Genomic DNA, 7,978 nt, shown 5'->3' on the forward strand with positions numbered 1-7,978 from the left:
CCTGGTTGGGGAGGGGGGGGGTTGACTGAGTTCCAGTTGTTACAAATGCCTCAACTGTGTGGCCTTTTCTTCTATCATTTTGTCAATTTGTAGCAGTTCAGCTTTCTTGTCTTTGAATCTTTTGCGTATGTGGCCTATATGGTTCTGGTGGCTTCTACTAGTGTGGCAATGAATAACAAGGAGCTGCTCAAGTTGGCATCAGCTGTTTCTTTATTTCTCCATCTGCATTTCACAGAACGGGCATGGAAGTAAGGTCAGTCTCTGGCATAAAACAAGCTCCTCGTCGGTGATCCTCATGGCTCTGAGGATTACCCATAATAACGTAACCACAATAAAATCATTTCAAATTACAGTGATCGCATAGTGGATTTCGTTTTACAGTAAAAGAACAACCAATAAGTGTCTTTCAGAGTAAATAAAGTAACTAATTAAAATGTTCTGAAAAATAAAATAAAATGCTGACATTTTATTTACTGGATGCCATTTTTATGTTTTAGTTTATATAACCTTGCATTTTAGAACAATGCAGAACATAAATGAACCACATCATTATATAAAACTGTTAAAATAAAACTCAGTCTCATGTTAACCATCTGCTACAGGAGAATTGGTAAAACATACCTGCATTTCACAGAACGGGCATGGAAGTAAGGTCAGTCTCTGGCATAAAACAAGCTCCTGCAAGAAGGAGCCATAGTGTTACCACGTGGGAAATTCCCACTACACTTTCCCTCGAACTAGACATTCTCAACACGACAAAAACAACATAATAACAGAACTAGCGTGACCCAGACCGAACATATTTTAACAATATGCAAAAACGAAAATCACAAACACACTTCACAAAATGCATAACTAATATTTCTTTATCACATGGCAGAGACACGTTACCTCGTCGGTGATCCTCATGGCTCTGAGGATTACCCATAATACCCCGCTCTTCCTAGGTGAAGGCAATATAACTTTTTACCAGCAGATGGTGCATTTTAGCAGGATTTAACCTGAACCATTTTAACTATGTTACACATAGAGTGTTAGACTTCGTGATAAGCTTCGCCATCTTTGTCCCTGCCTTTCTGTCTCCCATTTCAGCCAACTTCTCTGCATCTGTTTGGAGTGACACAGTCACACTGCTGAGTAACCGACACTGCTTTCGGAGGTTCTCCAGCTCCTCCTCCGCTGCTTTTCTCTTGAGTTCTTTAGAGGCACTCTCCTTCTTTTTTTGTTCATGCTCCAGGTATAGCCTGTACTGTGACCGTGGTGAAGAAAGACATGCAGACGCTGCTTAAGTGGTTGAAAGGACACCAATTCTTCATCTCTGGCCTCAACACAGAGTAAAGATGTGAACTGTTGAATGATGACATCACCTACAATATTGACAGAAAAGTTAAGATATAATTATTCATGTCTTTAATATATTGCAGTCAACTGCTTCATCATCCATTTGATGAAGTAAATACATTACATTACATAATCACATAGATCACACAGATAATTTGGCAAAGACTTAAGCTTCTCAGAGTGAAAAGGGTAGGAAATCAAATTACTTTTCTATCACAGAGCAATGAGCATAACCTATCCATTCATGCTGTCCCTATACAATATTTTCTTACCAGCTGGAATGCCACCTGCCAATTGCTTCGCCTGTGCAGAATCCCTATGGCTCCCATGTATTGCGGTTTTGTACTTTGTTTGTTTACAATAAACTTTTTGAGAGAAAAGGGTCAGCCAATCACTACGTGCTTTCTGAAGCTTCAGTGCTTTTCAAACTTTTTTATAAACAAGACAAAATGCAGTACAATAGTTTTTCTCAAAATCTGATCATTTCAAGCTGCTGTTACAATACTTCAACATTTCCCACTGAAGGGAGTCTATGGGTAAAGGCTTATAGTAAAAACAATAATTGTAAAGAAAAGGAAAAAAAAACATACATTAATGTGCTGCAACAGGTTGTCTGCTCTCACATGCCCCAGAAACTCTGAACCAAAATACCTTGATGTCACACAACCATTCTCCAAAAATCGAACATGTATGGCCATGTGTTTCTTTTTTGAACATGTGTTTAAACTTTCGTCGAACATGAGAACAAACGGTTCAGCTTTGTTGACACTGCTAACTAGCTTCTTCTTAAAGTATGGCGCTAACCCGAACTTGATGATGTAGCTCGTCTTGTCCTTGCCACAGGTGGAGGATTTTGCCATTTCTGAATCGGTAAACATGTTCTGAAAAAGTTCTCCTATCCCATCATTTGATGTAAAGGAGTGGTGTTTAGTTGCCATTTCCAGGCACCACAGAACCTCAGCTCGCAGCACAGAAGTGGGGCAGAGAGTCGTAGGCCCACTCACAGTGTTGGTCGGCTTACTGCTGACTGTGGCCTGTGGGACAACCATAGAGGGTTGCAATGATGTAGCTGTCGAGCTAGAGCAAAACATGGAAATGGGTAACTGCTCACGACGATGTCCGCGGATTNAAAAGTCAACACAGACCAGTTCCATCGGCTCAGAGGTCTGAATACTTTCAAGGGGAGCTCTGTCATTGGGTTCTGGAGTTTTGCCAACCACACATCGAAAGCAACACTTCACATGGTTAATGATGTCACGTTCCATCCCAATCCAAAAGAACCTCTGTCTGGCGAGAGACAGTGTGCGAGCCTGGCCCTGATGACCAGCTGAATCGTGCACCCCTTGGAGAACTTTGGTTTTTAAAGAGTCAGGAACGATAAACTGTTGGGTTGTTCTGTTCATCTGTTTGTCTTTCTTAACTCTGTACAGCAGACCTTCTTTAATCAGGAGTTTAGGCCAATGTCTCAGCAGTTTTATAACAGCAGGGGACTCACTGGCTCGTTCACGCCTGGTGGGCCTCTTGTGACGCTGAACATAATAGAAAAGTTTGCCCAACACACCATCCTGACCTTGTAAATTAGCAAGTTCACTCTTTGGCATCATTGCAGACTGATCAATGTCACTGAGTTGCAGGGCGGCAGGGTCAGTGGCTCTCATCTGACTGAAACCTTCAGACACATGTGCAGTAAGAGCAACTGACACATCTTGTGATGTTAATGATGTCTGGGGAGTCGGTGAGGTCACCTCAGCATTGTCATCCATGCACCCAATAACCAACTGACAGTTGGTCGTACAACGAAACGCATCTTGGACCGTTTTGTCCATCATACCGTTCATTTGGTTAAGTAGTGCGGTATATGGTTCGGTTACAACGCAATGGCTCATGCATGACTGAACAAATGGTTCTCTACTCAAGGCATCAGCGACAACATTTTTGCTACCAGGAACATAGTTCAGATCGAAACTATAGGCAGCGAGCCTGGAAACCCACCGCTGTTCACACGCATCTAACCTTGGCTTGGTTAGTATGTATGTTAATGGGTTGTTGTCTGTCCAGACTGTGAAATGACGCCCTTTTAGCCAGTGGCTAAACTTGTCGCAGATTGCCCATTTAAGAGCAAGAAATTCCAACCGATGTGCTGGATAGTTTAGCTGAGAGCGTGAGAGAGTCCTACTGGCAAAAGCCACTGGTCTAGCCACCTTTCCATCAGGGGGAAGCTGTGATAAAACAGCTCCGATGCCATCAAAAGAGGCATCAACTGCAAGGATAAATGGAGCATTAAAATCTGGATGAGCCAAGGTAACACTACTTATCAACTCATTTTTCAAAGTTTTAAATGCTTCCTTGCACTCATCAGTCCAGTCAGATGGGGACAGTTTAACCTGACCCTTTTTGAATTTGGGTTTGTGGCCTCGCCCCTTTTTGTTTGTCACTCCAGGCTCAGCTACAAGGCTAAAGAGTGGTTTAGCTTTGACAGAGCACTTCCCAATAAAGTGATGATAATAAAGGACCATCCCAAGAAAGGATCTAATTTTCCTGGCACATGGTGTCTCACCATCAGGCTCCATAAGATCAGTTTCTTGTACCTCACTGATAGCCTGAACTTTACTAGGATCAGTGCTTACACCATCCTCACTTATCACATGACCCAAAAATTTCACTGACCTACAAAGGAAGTGACACTTTTTGGGAGACAGTTTTAAGTTATTTGCTGCCAGACGAGAGAAAACCATCTGGAGCCGATCAAGCGCAACCTGTTCAGATGGGGCAAAGACCATCAGGTCATCCAAATAACATAGCAAGCTAGTGAAGTTTTGGTCCCCAAAAATAGACATCATCATCCGCATGAAAGTCGCGGGGCTGTTGGTCAAGCCTTGAGGCATCCTATTGTACTCATGCAGGCCAAAAGGAGACGAAAAGGCAGTAAACCTTTTGTCATCCTCATGTAGTCTCACATTATAGAACCCTGAAGTCAGGTCCATGGTGGAAAAGAATACATTCCCACCAAGTGCAGCGAGGGCATCGGTTTGATGGGGCAATGGATGCGCGTCTTTAACGGTTCGTGCATTCAACCATCTGAAATCATTGCAGATGCGGAGGTCTCAATTCGGTTTAACAACCAGAACCAGAGGAGAGGAGTATTCGCTTTGTGATTTACGAACAATTCCTAACTCCTCCATTTCACTCAGAGCAGTGCGCAGTTTTTCATAATGGCAGGGCGGAACACGCCTGTATGGTAGCCGAAAGGGCTTGTCATCCACAAGACGTATTCTGTGCACAAAATCTGTGGCATCCCCACAGTCCATTTTATGCCGAGAAAAGATGTATTCATACTGCCGAATGATTTGTAATAACTCATTTTTCCACTCCATGGAGACTTCACAAGATGAGAGGTCCAAGTCCTGGAGTCCAATGTCACTCAGAATATGAGACATATCCTCATCAGTTACTGGTGTCTTTACAGAGTCTTTGGTGTACTGTTTGTTGGATTGGATGCACTCGGTTTTGGTGAAGTCATGTACAGAAACACAAGTGGACACATCGGCCACTTTTGCATTTCTTCTCAGAGTGAGAGGTTTTTCAATTGGGTTTACAATCTTGACAGGAACACAACCATCAGCGTACAATGACGCTACAACTCTCCCCACTAGAATTTGTCTGGGTCTGCACTTGGACTGAGTTGGTTCAATGATGACTGAACATCCAACTAAAGAAACATCAGATGTGGGCAGTTTGGCCCAAACCAAATGTTCAGTTAGGGGCTGGAGAGTAACAGACCTTTTGAGTTTGGCTGTGCCCACTTTGATGGGTTTCTTGCCTGGGTTACAGGACGTCGAGTCCGATAGCAGAGACATTAAACCGGGCAAATTGTCTTTGTCTCTCTGAGGGGGACAGTCAGTTGTCTCATCAAAAGAGACTTTCATTTGTGAAATCAGCCATCTGATAGCATTACTGCCCAATATCATTTCATCAGATTGGCCCGGAACCACTAAAACGGGGACCATGACATTAAAGCCAAAAACTGTTAGAGTGAGTTCATACAGGGCAGATGGTGTGACAACATGCCCTCCACATCCAACAATAACAAAGTCATTAGCGGGTTTCTTGTCCATGTGTGTGAGAATTTTAGATATTTTTGCTTCAGCTTCCTCACTTATGGTGCATGCCATTGATCCACTATCAACCAGGGCTTTGAGGGAATGTTCATTTCCTACGGTCACATCTGTGTAGAACAGGCCGTCGGTCTTTGAAAGTTTCTGAAGGGCTTGTACTATCAGTGTTTTGTGTGGTGGAACCTTGCTGCTGTAATTGATGTACAGTGTCTCACAGTCATCGTCGGAAGAATCCAAGGTGGGAGTGTCACTAAGGCGATCTGCGCTGTCCTCCCCTCCACGCAGATCTTTCAGTTTTCCTGCTGGTTGTGGGAAGGCAGCTGATCTCTCTGACGGCAGTTTCGACTTGAATGGCCAGGAAGATGACAGAAGAAACACAGATTATTCTGTCGACAGTGCGTACATGCAGTGTGAGAATTATCATTACATACAGAACACGGTATGTCATTCAATCCTTTAATATTCGGCAAACGGCTTTTAACAAGTTGCCTTCTGCTAGACTGGGAGTTGCATTGGGCTTGGAGTAGCACTTTCTCCAACATGCCAATCAGTCTTTCCATAGTGGAATTGTCTGGGGCCACACATTGTTGCAGTTCCTGCTTATGAACAGATGCAGGCGCTGTGCAGTCCACCTCTGCTCGGTTCACACTGATTCTGCTTTCTTTCTCAGCAGACCGCAGTCCCTTTTCCATATGATACTCATCCAACACTTCCTGAACATCCTGTGCTGACCATTTTTCTATTGTCTTGGATCTGAAGGTGAGAGCTAAGTCTTTACATGGACAGTTTCTGATGAACATACGAGTAACTTCAGCACTTGGATTGTCAAAGGTCTTACCCTGTTCTTTAAGTTGGTTAACAGCAACATCAGCTGCTCCATTCAATCTTAGCCAATATTCGAATGGATCCTCGGCCTCTCTTGGCCGGGTGGAGTAAAAATCAGCAAGTGGTACGGGGGAGCACTGATCAGACCCAAAATGTTTGCGCAGAAGTGAATAGATGGCTTGTGGATTACGCTGAACATCAATTCCACAGTTGCGTATTCCACACTTCACAGCATCCCTTGCTCTGCCCCTAAGATGGACAAGGATCTCCTCAGCCTGGTGGTCTTGCTGCACACCACTCTTTTTTATGTAATTTCTCATTGAGTCCTTCCATTCATCAACTGTAACTGTATCAGAACTCTCCCCTTTAAAAATAGGTGGTTCCTTCACCTGGCTCCTGGAGACTAGCTGGACCTGAGAAAGATCCAATGAGCTGCATGGGACTTGATGGCTCTCATTTTGAGTTATTTTAATTGCAGTTCCACTTGGGCTGCTTGAGTTCAGGTGTGCCATCACACTATCAGCCAGCTGTTGCCCTATTTGTTGGACAATAGTGCTCATCTGCTCAACTAGCCCAGCATTATTAACATGAGAATCCGGAATAGATGTGCTAGAACACTGAGGAGGTTGAATATTAGGACAGGTCTGACTACTGGGTGTGACAGTTTCCCCAGTCACGAATGAGTCATGTACAGTATGTATATCAAGTAATGGACTACCCAATGTTTGGTCACCCAGTGAAAATGGAACCGGGGTGTTAAAGAACCCTCTACTGGATGCCATTTTTATATTTTAGTTTATATAACCTTGCATTATATAACCTTGCATTTTAGAACAATGCAGAACATAAATGAACCACATCATTATATAAAACTGTTAAAATAAAACTCAGTCTCATGTTAACCATCTGCTACAGGAGAATTGGTAAAACATACCTGCATTTCACAGAACGGGCATGGAAGTAAGGTCAGTCTCTGGCATAAAACAAGCTCCTGCAAGAAGGAGCCATAGTGTTACCACGTGGGAAATTCCCACTACACTTTCCCTCGAACTAGACATTCTCAACACGACAAAAACAACATAATAACAGAACTAGCGTGACCCAGACCGAACATATTTTAACAATATGCAAAAACGAAAATCACAAACACACTTCACAAAATGCATAACTAATATTTCTTTATCACATGGCAGAGACACGTTACCTCGTCGGTGATCCTCATGGCTCTGAGGATTACCCATAATACCCCGCTCTTCCTAGGTGAAGGCAATATAACTTTTTACCAGCAGATGGTGCATTTTAGCAAGATTTAACCTGAACCATTTTAACTATGTTACACGTAGAGTGTTAGACTTCGTGATAAGCTTCGCCATCTTTGTCCCTGCCTTTCTGTCTCCCATTTCAGCCAACTTCTCTGCATCTGTTTGGAGTGACACAGTCACACTGCTGAGTAACCGACACTGCTTTCGGAGGTTCTCCAGCTCCTCCTCCGCTGCTTTTCTCTTGAGTTCTTTAGAGGCACTCTCCTTCTTTTTTTGTTCATGCTCCAGGTATAGCCTGTACTGTGACCGTGGTGAAGAAAGACATGCAGACGCTGCTTAAGTGGTTGAAAGGACACCAATTCTTCATCTCTGGCCTCAACACAGAGTAAAGATGTGAACTGTTGAATGATGACATCACCTACAATATTGACAGAA

At 43.3% G+C, this 7,978-nt stretch overlaps 1 long non-coding RNA gene across 1 annotated transcript; it reads right to left on the reverse strand.

Annotated features, from left to right (window-relative positions):
- Positions 1-192: 192 nt before the first annotated feature.
- LOC108249910 lies at positions 193-882 on the reverse strand. Its single transcript, XR_001809248.3, has 2 exons — positions 622-882; positions 193-301 (listed from the first exon to the last, which is right to left on the reverse strand). It is a non-coding gene; the product is annotated as an uncharacterized LOC108249910 (long non-coding RNA).
- Positions 883-7,978: the final 7,096 nt, after the last annotated feature.

This window comes from Kryptolebias marmoratus, linkage group LG6, assembly GCF_001649575.2.
Source record: "Kryptolebias marmoratus isolate JLee-2015 linkage group LG6, ASM164957v2, whole genome shotgun sequence".
NCBI classification, from domain to species: Eukaryota; Metazoa; Chordata; class Actinopteri; order Cyprinodontiformes; family Rivulidae; genus Kryptolebias; species Kryptolebias marmoratus.